The following is a 15,350-nucleotide window of genomic DNA, read 5'->3' on the forward strand; positions in this document are numbered from 1 at the left end:
AACACAACAGTACCCCACCACCCTACAACACAACAGTACCCCACCACCCTACAACACAACAGTACCCCACCACCCTACAACACAACAGTACCCCACCACCCTAAAACACAACAGTACCCCACCACCCTACAACACAAAAGTACAACACAACAGTACCCCACCACCCTAAAACACAACAGTACTCTACAACACAACAGTACCCACCACCCTACAACACAACAATACCCCACCACCCTACAACACAACAGTACTCTACAAAACAACATTACCCACCACCCTACAACACAACAGTACTCTACAACACAACAGTACCCACCACCCTACAACACAACAATACCCCACCACCCTACAACACAACAGTACCCACCACCCTAAAACACAACAGTACCCCACCACCCTACAACACAACAGTACACCACCACCCTACAACACAACAGTACCCCACCACCCTAAAACACAACAGTACCCCACCATCCTACAACACAACAGTACCCCACCACCCTACAACACAATAGTACCCCACCACCCTACAACACAACAGTACCCTACAATACAACAGTACCCCTCCACTCTACAATACAACAGTACCCCCCACCCTACAACACAACAGTACCCACCACCCTACAACACAACAGTACCCCACCACCCTACAACACAACAGTACCCCACCACCCTACAATAAAACAGTACCCCACCACCCTAAAACACAACAGTACCCACCACCCTACAATACAACAGTACCCCACCACCCTAAAACACAACATTACCCCACCACCCTACAATACAACAGTACCCCACCACCCTACAACACAACAGTACCCCACCACCCTACAACACAACAGTACCCCACCACCCTAAAACACAACAGTACCCCACCACCCTACAACACAACAGTACCCCACCACCCTGCAACACAACAGTACCCCATCACCCTGCAACACAACAGTACGCCACCACCCTACAACACAACAGTACTCTACAACACAACAGTACCCCACCACCCTACAACACAACAGTACCCACCACCCTACAACACAACAGTACCCCACCACCCTACAATACAACAGTACCCCACCACCCTACAACACAACAGTATCCCACCACCCTACAACACAACAGTACCCACCACCCTACAATACAACAGTACCCACCACCCTACAATACAACAGTACCCACCACCCTACAATACAACAGTACCCACCACCCTACAATACAACAGTACCCACCACCCTAAAACACAACAGTACCCCACCACCCTACAATACAACAGTACCCCACCACCCTACAACACAACAGTACCCACCACCCTACAATACAACAGTACCCACCACCCTAAAACACAACAGTACCCACCACCCTAAAACACAACAGTACCCACCACTCTACAATACAACTACCCCACCACCCTACAACACAACAGTACCCACCACCCTACAATACAACAGTACCCACCACCCTACAACACAACAGTACCCCACCACCCTACAACACAACAGTACCCCACCATCCTACAACACAACAGTACCCCACCACCCTACAACACAATAGTACCCCACCACCCTACAACACAACAGTACCCTACAATACAACAGTACCCCACCACCCTACAATACAACAGTACCCCCCCACCCTACAACACAACAGTACCCACCACCCTACAACACAACAGTACCCCACCACCCTACAATACAACAGTACCCCACCACCCTACAATACAACAGTACCCCACCACCCTAAAACACAACAGTACCCCACCACCCTACAACACAACAGTACCCCACCACCCTACAACACAACAGTACCCCACCACCCTAAAACACAACAGTACCCCACCACCCTACAACACAACAGTACCCCACCACCCTACAACACAACAGTACTCTACAACACAACAGTACCCCATCACCCTACAACACAACAGTACCCACCACCCTACAACACAACAGTACCCACCACCCTACAACACAACAGTACCCCACCACCCTACAATACAACAGTACCCCACCACCCTACAACACAACAGTACCCACCACCCTACAATACAACATTACCCACCACCCTTCAACACAACAGTACCCCACCACCCTACAACACAACAGTACCCACCATCCTACAACACAACAGTACCCCACCACCCTACAACACAATAGTACCCCACCACCCTACAACACAACAGTACCCTACAATACAACAGTACCCCCCCACCCTACAACACAACAGTACCCACCACCCTACAATACAACAGTACCCCACCACCCTACAACACAACAGTACCCATCACCCTACAACACAACAGTACCCCACCACCCTAAAACACAACAGTAACCCACCACCCTAAAACACAACAGTACCCCACCACCCTACAACACAACAGTACCCACCACCCTACAACACAACAGTACCCCACCACCCTACAACACAACAGTACCCACCATCCTACAACACAACTGTACCCCACCACCCTACAACACAATAGTACCCCACCACCCTACAACCCAACAGTACCCTACAACACAATAGTACCCCACCACCCTACAACACAACAGTACCCTACAATACAACAGTACCCCCCACCCTACAACACAACAGTACCCACCACCCTACAACACAACAGTACCCCACCACCCTACAACACAACAGTACCCCACCACCCTACAATACAACAGTACCCCACCACCCTAAAACACAACAGTACCCACCACCCTACAATACAACAGTACCCCACCACCCTAAAACACAACAGTACCCCACCACCCTACAATACAACAGTACCCCACCACCCTACAACACAACAGTACCCCACCACCCTACAACACAACAGTACCCCACCACCCTAAAACACAACAGTACCCCACCACCCTACAACACAACAGTACCCCACCACCCTACAACACAACAGTACCCCACCACCCTAAAACACAACAGTACCCCACCACCCTACGACACAACAGTACTCTACAACACAACAGTACCCCACCACCCTACAACACAACAGTACCCACCACCCTACAACACAACAGTACCCCACCACCCTACAATACAACAGTACCCCACCACCCTACAACACAACAGTACCCATCACTTTACAACACAACAGTACCCCACCACCCTAAAACACAACAGTACCCCACCACCCTACAACACAACAGTACCCACCACCCTACAACCCAACAGTACCCACCACCCTACAACACAACAGTACCCCACCACCCTACAACACAACAGTACCCACCATCCTACAACACAACAGTACCCCACCACCCTACAACACAATAGTACCCCACCACCCTACAACCCAACAGTACCCTACAATACAAAAGTACCCCACCACCCTACAATACAACAGTACCCCCCCACCCTACAACACAACAGTACCCACCACCCTACAACACAACAGTACCCCACCACCCTACAACACAACAGTACCCCACCACCCTACAATACAACAGTACCCCACCACCCTAAAACACAACAGTACCCACCACCCTAATACAACAGTACCCCACCACCCTAAAACACAACAGTACCCCACCACCCTACAATACAACAGTACCCACCACCCTACAACACAACAGTACCCCACCACCCTACAACACAACAGTACCCCACCACCCTACAATACAACAGTACCCCACCACCCTAAAACACAACAGTACCCACCACCCTACAATACAACAGTACCCCACCACCCTAAAACACAACAGTACCCCACCACTCTACAATACAACAGTACCCCACCACCATACAACACAACAGTACCCCACCACCCTACAACACAACAGTACCCCACCACCCTACAACACAACAGTACCCCACCACCCTACAACACAACAGTACCCCACCACCCTAAAACACAACAGTACCCCACCACCCTACAACACAAAAGTACCCCACCACCCTACAACACAACAGTACCCCACCACCCTAAAACACAACAGTACTCTACAACACAACAGTACCCACCACCCTACAACACAACAATACCCCACCACCCTACAACACAACAGTACTCTACAAAACAACATTACCCACCACCCTACAACACAACAGTACTCTACAACACAACAGTACCCACCACCCTACAACACAACAATACCCCACCACCCTACAACACAACAGTACCCACCACCCTAAAACACAACAGTACCCCACCACCCTACAACACAACAGTACACCACCACCCTACAACACAACAGTACCCCACCACCCTAAAACACAACAGTACCCCACCATCCTACAACACAACAGTACCCCACCACCCTACAACACAATAGTATCCCACCACCCTACAACACAACAGTACCCTACAATACAACAGTACCCCTCCACTCTACAATACAACAGTACCCCCCCACCCTACAACACAACAGTACCCACCACCCTACAACACAACAGTACCCCACCACCCTACAACACAACAGTACCCCACCACCCTACAATAAAACAGTACCCCACCACCCTAAAACACAACAGTACCCACCACCCTACAATACAACAGTACCCCACCACCCTAAAACACAACATTACCCCACCACCCTACAATACAACAGTACCCCACCACCCTACAACACAACAGTACCCCACCACCCTACAACACAACAGTACCCCACCACCCTAAAACACAACAGTACCCCACCACCCTACAACACAACAGTACCCCACCACCCTACAATACAACAGTACCCCACCACCCTACAACACAACAGTACCCCACCACCCTACAATACAACAGTACCCCACCACCCTACAATACAACAGTACCCCACCACCCTACAACACAACAGTACCCACCACCCTACAATACAACAGTACCCACCACCCTACAACACAACAGTACCCACCACCCTAAAACACAACAGTACCCCACCACCCTACAACACAACAGTACCCCACCACCCTACAACACAACAGTACCCACCACCCTACAATACAACAGTACCCACCACCCTAAAACACAACAGTACCCACCACCCTAAAACACAACAGTACCCACCACTCTACAATACAACTACCCCACCACCCTACAACACAACAGTACCCACCACCCTACAATACAACAGTACCCACCACCCTACAACACAACAGTACCCCACCACCCTACAACACAACAGTACCCACCACCCTAAAACACAACAGTACCCACCACCCTACAACACAACAGTACTCCACCACCCTACAACACAACAGTACCCCCCCACCCTACAATACAACAGTACCCCACCACCCTACAACACAACAGTACCCCCCCACCCTACAATACAACAGTACCCCTCCACTCTACAATACAACAGTACCCCCCCACCCTACAACACAACAGTACCCCACCACCCTACAACACAACAGTTCTCACCACCCTAAAACACAACAGTACCCCACCACCCTACAACATAACAGTACCCCACCACCCTACAACACAACAGTACCCCACCACCCTACAACACAACAGTACCCTACAATACAACAGTACCCCACCACCCTACAACACAACAGTACCCCCCCCCCACCCTACAACACAACAGTACCCCCCCCCCCCACCCTACAACACAACAGTACCCCACCACCCTACAACACAACAGTACCCCACCACCCTACAATACAACAGTACCCTACAATACAACAGTACCCCACCACCCTACAACACAACAGTACCCACCACCCTACAACACAACAGTACCCCACCACCCTACAACACAACAGTACCCCACCACCCTACAACACAACAGTACCCACCACCCTACAATACAACAGTACCCCACCACCCTACAACACAACAGTACCCACCACCCAACAACACAACAGTACCCCACCACCCTACAACACAACAGTACCCCACCACCCTACAATACAACAGTACTCTAGGGTGGTGGGTACCACCCTACAACACAACAGTACCCACCACCCTACAATACAACAGTACCCCACCACCCTGCAACACAACAGTACCCCACCACCCTGCAACACAACAGTACCCCACCACCCTACAACACAACAGTACTCTACAACACAACAGTACCCCACCAACCTACAACACAACAGTACCCACCACCCTACATCACAACAGTACCCCACCACCCTACAATACAACAGTACCCCACCACCCTACAACACAACAGTACCCACCACCCTACAATACAACATTACCCACCACCCTACAACACAACAGTACCCCACCACCCTACAACACAACAGTACCCACCACCCTACAACACAACAGTACCCCACCACCCTACAATACAACAGTACCCACCACCCTACAACACAACAGTACCCTACAATACAACAGTACCCCACCACCCTACAACACAACAGTACCCACCACCCTACAACACAACAGTACCCCACCACCCTTCAACACAACAGTACCCCACCACCCTACAACACAACATTACCCACCACCCTACAACACAACAGTACCCACCACCCTACAACACAACAGTACCCACCACCCTACAACACAACAGTACCCCACCACCCTACAACACAACAGTACCCACCACCCTAAAACACAACAGTACCCCACCACCCTACAACATAACAGTACCCCACCACCCTACAACACAACAGTACCCCACCACCCTACAACACAACAGTACCCCACCACCCTACAACACAACAGTACCCTACAATACAACAGTACCCCACCACCCTACAATACAACAGTACCCCCCCCCCACCCTACAACACAACAGTACCCCACCACCCTACAACACAACAGTACCCACCACCCTAAAACACAACAGTACCCCATCACCCTACAACATAACAGTACCCACCACCCTACAACACAACAGTACCCACCACCCTACAACACAACAGTACCCCACCACCCTACAACACAACAGTACCCCACCACCCTACAGTACCCCACCACCCTACAATACAACAGTACCCCACCACCCTACAACACAACAGTACCCACCACCCTACAACACAACAGTACCCCACCACCCTACAACACAACAGTACCCCACCACCCTACAACACAACAGTACCCACCACTCTACAACACAACAGTACCCCACCACCCTACAACACAACAGTACTCACCACCCTACAACACAACAGTACCCACCACCCTACAACACAACAGTACCCACCACCCTACAGGACATCATAAGGCAGTACACCACCTTCACCACCCACCATCACTGTAATAACACCCACCCTCACAGCAGAACCAGCCAATCTCACAGCAGGGCAACAAATATATAGATATTTACATGTATTTATTTATTTAACCTATATTTAACTAGGATCATGTCACCTTTACCTTACCTGTCACCCTAGACCCACTCCATTTTGCTTACCGCCCCAATAGATCCACAGACGATGCAATCGCCATCACACTGCCCTATCCCATCTGGACAAGAGGAATACCAATGTAAGAATTCTGTTCATTGACTACAGCTCAGCATTCAACACCATAGTACCCTCCAAGCTCATCATTAAACTTGAGGCCCTGGGTCTGAGCCCCGCCCTGTGCAACTGAGTCCTGGACTTCCTGACGTGCCGCCCCCCAGGTGGTGAAGGTAGGAAACAACACCTCCACTTCGATGATCCTCAACGCTGGGGCCGCACAAGCCCCCATTCTGTACGCCCTGTTCACCCATGATTGTGTGGCCAAGCAGGCTTCCAACTCAATCATCAAGTTTGCAGACAACACAACAGTAGTAGGCTTGATTACCAACAATGACGAGACAGCCTCGCAGCTCTGGGAGTGTGGTGTCAGGAAAATATCTCTCACTCAACGTCAACAAAACAAAGGAGATGATCATGGACTTCAGGAAACAGCAGAGGAAGCACCCCCATATCTACATCGACGGGACCGCAGTGGAGAAGGTGGAAAGCTTAAAGTTCCTCGGTGTACACATCGCTGACAAACTGAAATGGTCCACCCACACAGACAGTGTGGTGAAGAAGGCGCAACAGCCCGCAACGGTAGGGCTCTCCAGAGGGTGGTGCAGTCTGCTCAACGCATCACCAAGGGCAAACTACCTGCCCTCCAGGACACATACAGCACCCGATGTCACAGGAAGGCCATAAAGATCATCAAGGACAACAACCACCCGAGCCACTGCCTTTTCACCACGTTATCATCCAGATGGCGAGGTCAGTACAGGTGCATCAAAGCTGGAACCGAGAGACTTAAAAACAGCTTCTATCTCAAGGCCATCAGACTGTTAAATAGCCTTCACTAGCACATTAGAGGCTGCTGCCTATATACATAGACTTGAAAACACTGGTCACTTTAATAAATGGAACACGAGTCACTTTAATAATATTTACATATCTTGCATTACTCATCTTATATGTATATACTGTATTCTATACTATTCTACTGTATCTTAGTCTATGACATTTGCAGTCTCAATTTGGTTTTTGTCCTATTATGTGAATTATTGGTTGGTGAGTGGACCCCAGACCTCACAACCATAAAGGGCAATGGGTTCTATAACTGATTCAAGTATTGTTAGCCAGATCCTAATTTTTAGGTCAAATTTTATGTTCCTTTTGTTGGCATAGAAGGCCCTTCTTGCCTCTCAGTTGGTTCACAGCTTTGTGGAATCTCTCTCTCTCTCAGGGCTTGGCATTGTGCCATCTTCTTCATCTGGAGATATTCAAGCTACATGTCTGAAAGGAGAAGAAGAGCGAGCCCCTCCTATTGTGTGGGTCCTAGAGAGGGCCTTGAACCCTGCCATTCTTCTCTTTCTCTCTGTCAGCTGACTGTGAGGACAGGGGACCCCAGAATAAGAATAACGACCCTCCCCATTCAAGTGGCCAGGGTTATAGGCTCTAAGCCCATTCTAGAGTGACTATTTGTAAGACCAGCGCTTCCCCGCTCCTTATCCTCTTCAACGTCTTTCACACCAATGAAAAGCTCCCTCCTGCTTCTGGTCTTTTCTCTGATGGGCTCTTTCTTCTGTCATCCCTACGATCCCCTCCTCAGGAGTGACAGACGCTAACCTTCCTCCATCTGCCCAAAATAATGACCACCACAGGCTTTATGGAGACACTGGGGAAGGAGACCTGGAGAGAAGTGGAGACAGAGAGCAAGGGAGAGGGAGAGGAAGCTTTGCTTTATGGAGACGTGGTGGGGACGAGGGGTCAGGGGAGGGAGGGAGAGAGGGAGAGAGAGAGAGGGGGGGAGGGAGGGAGGGAGAGAGGGGGAGGGGAGAGAGAGGGAGGGGGAGAGAGAGAGAGAGAGAGAGGGAGAGAGAGACCCCCAGATCAGATGTGCTGTCTGTCTGTTTTCCCAGTCTATAGACATCTCTCTCCTCTATGTCTGTCTATACACTCACCTCCATTGTCCTCACAGCTCACACCAATTTTCATGGCCTTGCCTCAATGAGGCCCCCAGTAAGAGCTTTACAGCCTGCAACCGTAAGGCCGATCCATTCTAAACGTAAGGCTCTTGAGTTATGACTTTTCAACCTCTGCCCATATCGTGGAATCAAAACTCAAAATATTTATTTAATGGAAGCTTCTCTAATGTCAATTATGTAAAGTGTGGTGTACCACAGGGAAGCTTTATAGGCCCTCTTTTCTATTTTTACCAATGACCTGACACTGGCATTAAACAAAGCATGTGTCCATGTACGCTGATGATTCAACCATATAAGCATCAGCAACCACAGCAAATGAAGTTAAAGAGTTGCCGTCTGTTTTGGAATGGGTGACCAGTAATAAACTGGCCCTGAATATCTCTAAAAGTAAGAGCATTGTATTTGGTACAAATCATTCCCTAAATTATAGACCTCAGCTGAATCTGGTATTGAATGGTGTGGCTGTTGAGCAAGTTGAGGAGACTAAATTACTTGGTGTTGCCTTAGATTGTAAACTGTTATGCTCAAAACATATTGATTAAATGGTTGTGAAGATGGCGAGAGGTCTGTCCATAATAAAGAGATGCTCTGTTTTTTTTGGCCAGTTGTGGGGTCGAGTGCTGAAGGAAAGACCTAGTTAAGCTGCAGCGACCCCAGAACAGACCGGCACGTCTTGCTCTTCGTTGTAATCTGACTTGTGCTCTGATATCTGCTTCACTGATTTCTGCTCTCGCAAAAGCCTGGGTTTTCTGCATGTTAACACTAGAAGCTTATTACCTAAAATGTATCATTTGAAAGTGTGGGTTCACAGCCCCGATCCAGATTTGTTGGTCACTACTGAGACGTGCCTAAGGAAGAGTGTTTTGAATACTGATGTTAACCGTTCTGGTTATAATCTGTTTCGGCAAGACCTTCCAAAGGTGGTGGAGTGGCAATCTTTACCAAGGAACACCTTCAGTGCTCGGTTGTCTCCACCAAGTCTGTCCCCAAACAATTTGATTTGCTGGTTTTAAGCATTAAACTTACATTTTGTTGACTGTTGCTGGGTGTTATCGTCCACCATCAGCACCGGCCTGTACCCTAAATGCACCAAGTCTGATTTTGGCCTGCTAGGTGACCTAAACTCGGACATGCTTAAACCACCTGACCAAGTCCTAAAGCAATGGGACTTCCTAAATCTTTCTCAGATTATCACCAATCCCACAAGATATGACTTTTAAGGTCCTGGAGTGGCCTAGCCAGTCTCCAGATCTCAACCCCATAGAAAATCTTTGGAGGGAGTTGAAGGTCTGTGTTGCCCAGCAACAGCCCCAAAACATCACTGCTCTAGAGGAGATCTGCATGGAGGAATGGGCCAAAATACCAGCAACAGTGTGTGAAAACCTTGTGAAGACTAACAGAAAACGTTTGACCTCTGTCATTGCCAACAAAGGGTATATAACAAAGTATTGAGATAAACTTTTGTTATTGACCAAATACTTATTTTCCACCATCATTTGTAAATAAATTCATTAAAAATCCTACAATGTGATTTTCTGGATTTTTTTTCTCATTTTGTCTGTCATAGTTGAAGTGTACCTATGATGAAAATTACAGGCCTCTCTCATCTTTCTAAGTGGGAGAACTTGCACAATTGGTGGCTGACTAAATACTTTTTTGCCCCACTGTACATGTACAAATTACCTCTAACCTGTATCCCTGCACATTGACTCAGTACCAGTGCCCCCTGTGTAAAGCTACCAGATTGCGCCTCGTCAACACAACCCAACGCCACCCCAGCCAGAGAGCGCCTCGTCAACACAACCCAATGCCACCCCAGCCAGATAGTTGGTGCTATCATTCCACTCCTTTTAAGCAATAAAACAGAGTCACACACTCCATATGTACAACCTCCCAGTCACTCCATATGATCATTCCACTCCTTGTCAAACATACGACACGAAGCACAAGGACTGGAATGTTACGACACGGAGTACAAGGACTGTAATGTTACGACACGGAGCACAAGGACTGGAATGTTACGACACGGAGCACAAGGAGTGGAATGTTACGACACGGAGCACAATGAGTGGAATGTTACGACACGGAGCACAAGGAGTGGAATGTTACGACACGGAGCACAAGGAGTGGAATGTTACGACACGGAGCACAAGGAGTGGAATGTTACGACACGGAGCACAAGGAGTGGAATGTTACGACACGGAGCACAATGAGTGGAATGTTACGACACGGAGCACAAGGAGTGGAATGTTACGACACGGAGCACAAGGAGTGGAATGTTACGACACGGAGCACAAGGACTGGAATGTTACGACACGGAGCACAAGGACTGGAATGTTACGACACGGAGCACAAGGACTGGAATGTTACGACACGGAGCACAAGGAGTGGAATGTTACGACACGGAGCACAAGGAGTGGAATGTTATGACACGGAGCACAAGGAGTGGAATGTCACGACACGGAGCACAAGGAGTGGAATGTTACGACACGGAGCACAAGGACTGGAATGTTACGACACGGAGTACAAGGAGTGGAATGTTACGACACGGTGCACAAGGACTAGAATGTTACGACACGGAGCACAAGGACAGACTGGAATGTTACGACACGGAGCACAAGGAGTGGAATGTTACGACACGGAGCACAAGGACAGACTGGAATGTTACGACACGGAGCACAAGGACTGGAATGTTACGACACGGAGCACAAGGAGTGGAATGTTACGACACGGAGCACAAGGCGTGGAATGTTACGACACGGAGCACAAGGACTGGAATGCTAAGACACGGAGCACAAGGAGTGGAATTTTAGCACAAACCAGGTCTGGATTTTAGGCTAATTCCAGCCCTGTTTCCAATCTCGGAACTAAAGGCTACTGGAAAGGTTTGGATTATAAACATCTACTTCTATACTACACTATATCAGACAACAGAACATCAGACTGTTTTGTTTAGTATCTGCAGGTGAATCAGACCTGTCTGTTTAGCTGTGTTCCCTGGGATTAGTCTGACTTCATCACAATGCCTTTAATCTAGCTTCTGATTGGTAGGCAGGCTGGTGGAACAGGCCAATGAGACAGTGTGGTGTACTGTAGGCTGTGGCAGCCCCGCCCATTGTGCGTCCCTTGTCGTCGGATTGTGTGTCGGGGTGGCACGGCCCAGCCTGGCAGCAGTAGACAAGGTGATGGCCGTCCCCTTGAGATTCCACCTGTTACTGCCAAAGTCGCTCTAATCGACAAGCCTCGTTAAGGATGAACTCTCTCTCACCTCGCTGTCAAATCTTCATCTTCTCATTCGCCTGACAGATACACACACACCCCGTCACGTCTCCATGACCTCCATTCCATCTGTTCCTAGCTCCTCCCCCTGATGGAACATGTCTAACAGCTCCTGGCCCTCCTATAGCTCCTCCCACCAGCCTCTACATCTACTGTCCTCCTATAGCTCCTCCCCCTGATGGAACATGTCTAACAGCTCCTGGCCCTCTCTCTTCATCTACTGTCCTCCTATAGCCCCTCCCCCTGATGGAACATGTCCAACAGCTTCTGGCCCTCTTCCTCTACTGTCCTCCTATAGCTCCTCCCGCCAGCCCCTTCATCTACTGTCCTCCTATAGCTCCTCCCACCAGCCTCTTCATCTACTGTCCTCCTATAGCTCCTCCCGCCAGCCCCTTCATCTACTGTCCTCCTATAGCTCCTCCCACCAGCCTCATCTACTGTCCTCCTATAGCTCCTCCCACCAGCCTCTACATCTACTGTCCTCCTATAGCTCCTCCCCCTAATGGAACATGCCTAACAGCTCCTGGCCCTCTTCCTCTACTGTCCTCCTATAGCTCCTCCCACTAGCCTCTACATCTACTGTCCTCCTATAGCTCCTCCCACCAGCCTCTTCCTCTACAGCTCCTCCCACCTGCCTCCTCTACATATACTCTCCTCCTATAGCCTATCCCACCAGCCTATCCCACCACATCTACTGTCCTCCTATAGCCCCTCCCACCAGCCTCCTCGTCATGAAGACCTTGTTTGTCTCTGTCATCTGAATCACACATCTTTATAAAGGATGTCTACTTCCTGTTCAGTCTAGAGAGACGTAGAGGATGTAGATAAGTCTTTATTGGGTAATTAGTAGCCCAAGGAGGGAAATTATTGGTCTGTTATTCAGCTAGACATTTGATGCATCCCAAAATAGCACCCTATTCCCTATATAGTGTACTACTTTAGACCACAACCCTATGGCACCCTGTTCCCTATATAGTGCACTAATGTAGACCAGAGCCCTATGGTACACTATTCCCTATATAGTGCCCTACTGTTGACCAGAGCCCTATGGTACACTATTCCCTATATAGTGCCCTACTGTTGACCAGAGCCCTATGGTACACTATTCCCTATATAGTGCACTACTTTAGACCAGAGCCCTATGGTACACTATTTCCTATATAGTGCCCTACTGTTGACCAGAGCCCTATGGTACACTATTCCCTATATAGTGTACTACTGTTGACCAGAGCCCTATGGTACACTATTCCCTATATAGTGCACTACTTTAGACCAGAGCCCTATGGTACACTATTCCCTATATAGTGCACTACTGTTGACCAGAGCCCTATGGTACACTATTCCCTATATAGTGCACTACTGTTGACCAGAGCCCTATGGTACACTATTCCCTATATAGTGCACTACTGTTGACCAGAGCCCTATGGTACACTATTCCCTATATAGTGCACTACTTTAGACCAGAGCCCTATGGTACACTATTCCCTATATAGTGCACTACTGTTGACCAGAGCCCTATGGTACACTATTCCCTATATAGTGCACTACTTTAGACCAGGGCCCTATGGAACCGTATTCCCTATATAGTGCACTACTTTAGACCAGAGCCCTATGGTACACTATTCCCTATATAGTGCACTACTGTTGACCAGAGCCCTATGGTACACTATTCCCTATATAGTGCACTACTGTTGACCAGAGCCCTATGGTACACTATTCCCTATATAGTGCACTACTGTTGACCAGAGCCCTATGGTACACTATTCCCTATATAGTGCACTACTGTTGACCAGAGCCCTATGGTACACTATTCCCTATATAGTGCACTACTGTTGACCAGAGCCCTATGGTACACTGTTCCCTATATAGTGCACTACTGTTGACCAGAGCCCTATGCCACAAAATGGTGAATAGGGTACCATTTGAGATGCAGTTCAAGAGGGATCCTCCAGGAGAGGTCATGGCCAACCTTTTCAGAGAAGTTCCTCTGCATCTGTCTCCTAGCAACATCAGAACAGTCCTTCAGTTGATTGGTTCCTGGATGATGTTGTTGTTGCTAACAGTTCCAGTAGATATAACTGTAGCCTCCAAAACCCAGGCTTCTCACAGTAGTGGAGTGAATGAGATGGGGTTTTGGAAGGCTTGGCCACGCAATACTTCTATTACAGTAGATTTACAGTAGATGTAGTACATCCCATCTGTCTGTAATGTGTATCCATGATATCAATCCCCTTCTGAGCCTGTCGGACGGACAGACAGTCGCCATCTTGATAATGGCAGAGGTCAGAGGATGGAGCCAGTCAGTCTCCCGATCGACTCGCCAGGCCTGGACGGAGGGAGTGGCGGGGAGCGGTGTGATGTCACCAACACATACCAGGGGGCAGGGGATTAAAAGGGCAGTCTGGGGACAAGCTGAGGGAACACAAAACACTTGGTATGTGTCCAAAAATTGCAACCTATTCCCTATAGGGCACTGGCCTTAAATAGTGCACTATGTAGGGAATAGGGCCCCATTTGGAACGTATTCCTTGTCCTCTTATAGTGTTTATAGGTGGTTAATCATGTTCACCATCACTACTTCCTCTATTCTACTAGTATGTTTATAGGTGGTTAATCATGTTCACCATCACTACTTCCTCTATTCTACCAGTATGTTTATAGGTGGTTAATCATGTTCACCATCACTACTTCCTCTATTCTACCAGTATGTTTATAGGTGGTTAATCATGTTCACCATCACTACTTCCT

This window comes from Oncorhynchus clarkii, unplaced genomic scaffold (genome assembly GCF_045791955.1).
Source record: "Oncorhynchus clarkii lewisi isolate Uvic-CL-2024 unplaced genomic scaffold, UVic_Ocla_1.0 unplaced_contig_12452_pilon_pilon, whole genome shotgun sequence".
Classification (NCBI taxonomy): Eukaryota; Metazoa; Chordata; class Actinopteri; order Salmoniformes; family Salmonidae; genus Oncorhynchus; species Oncorhynchus clarkii.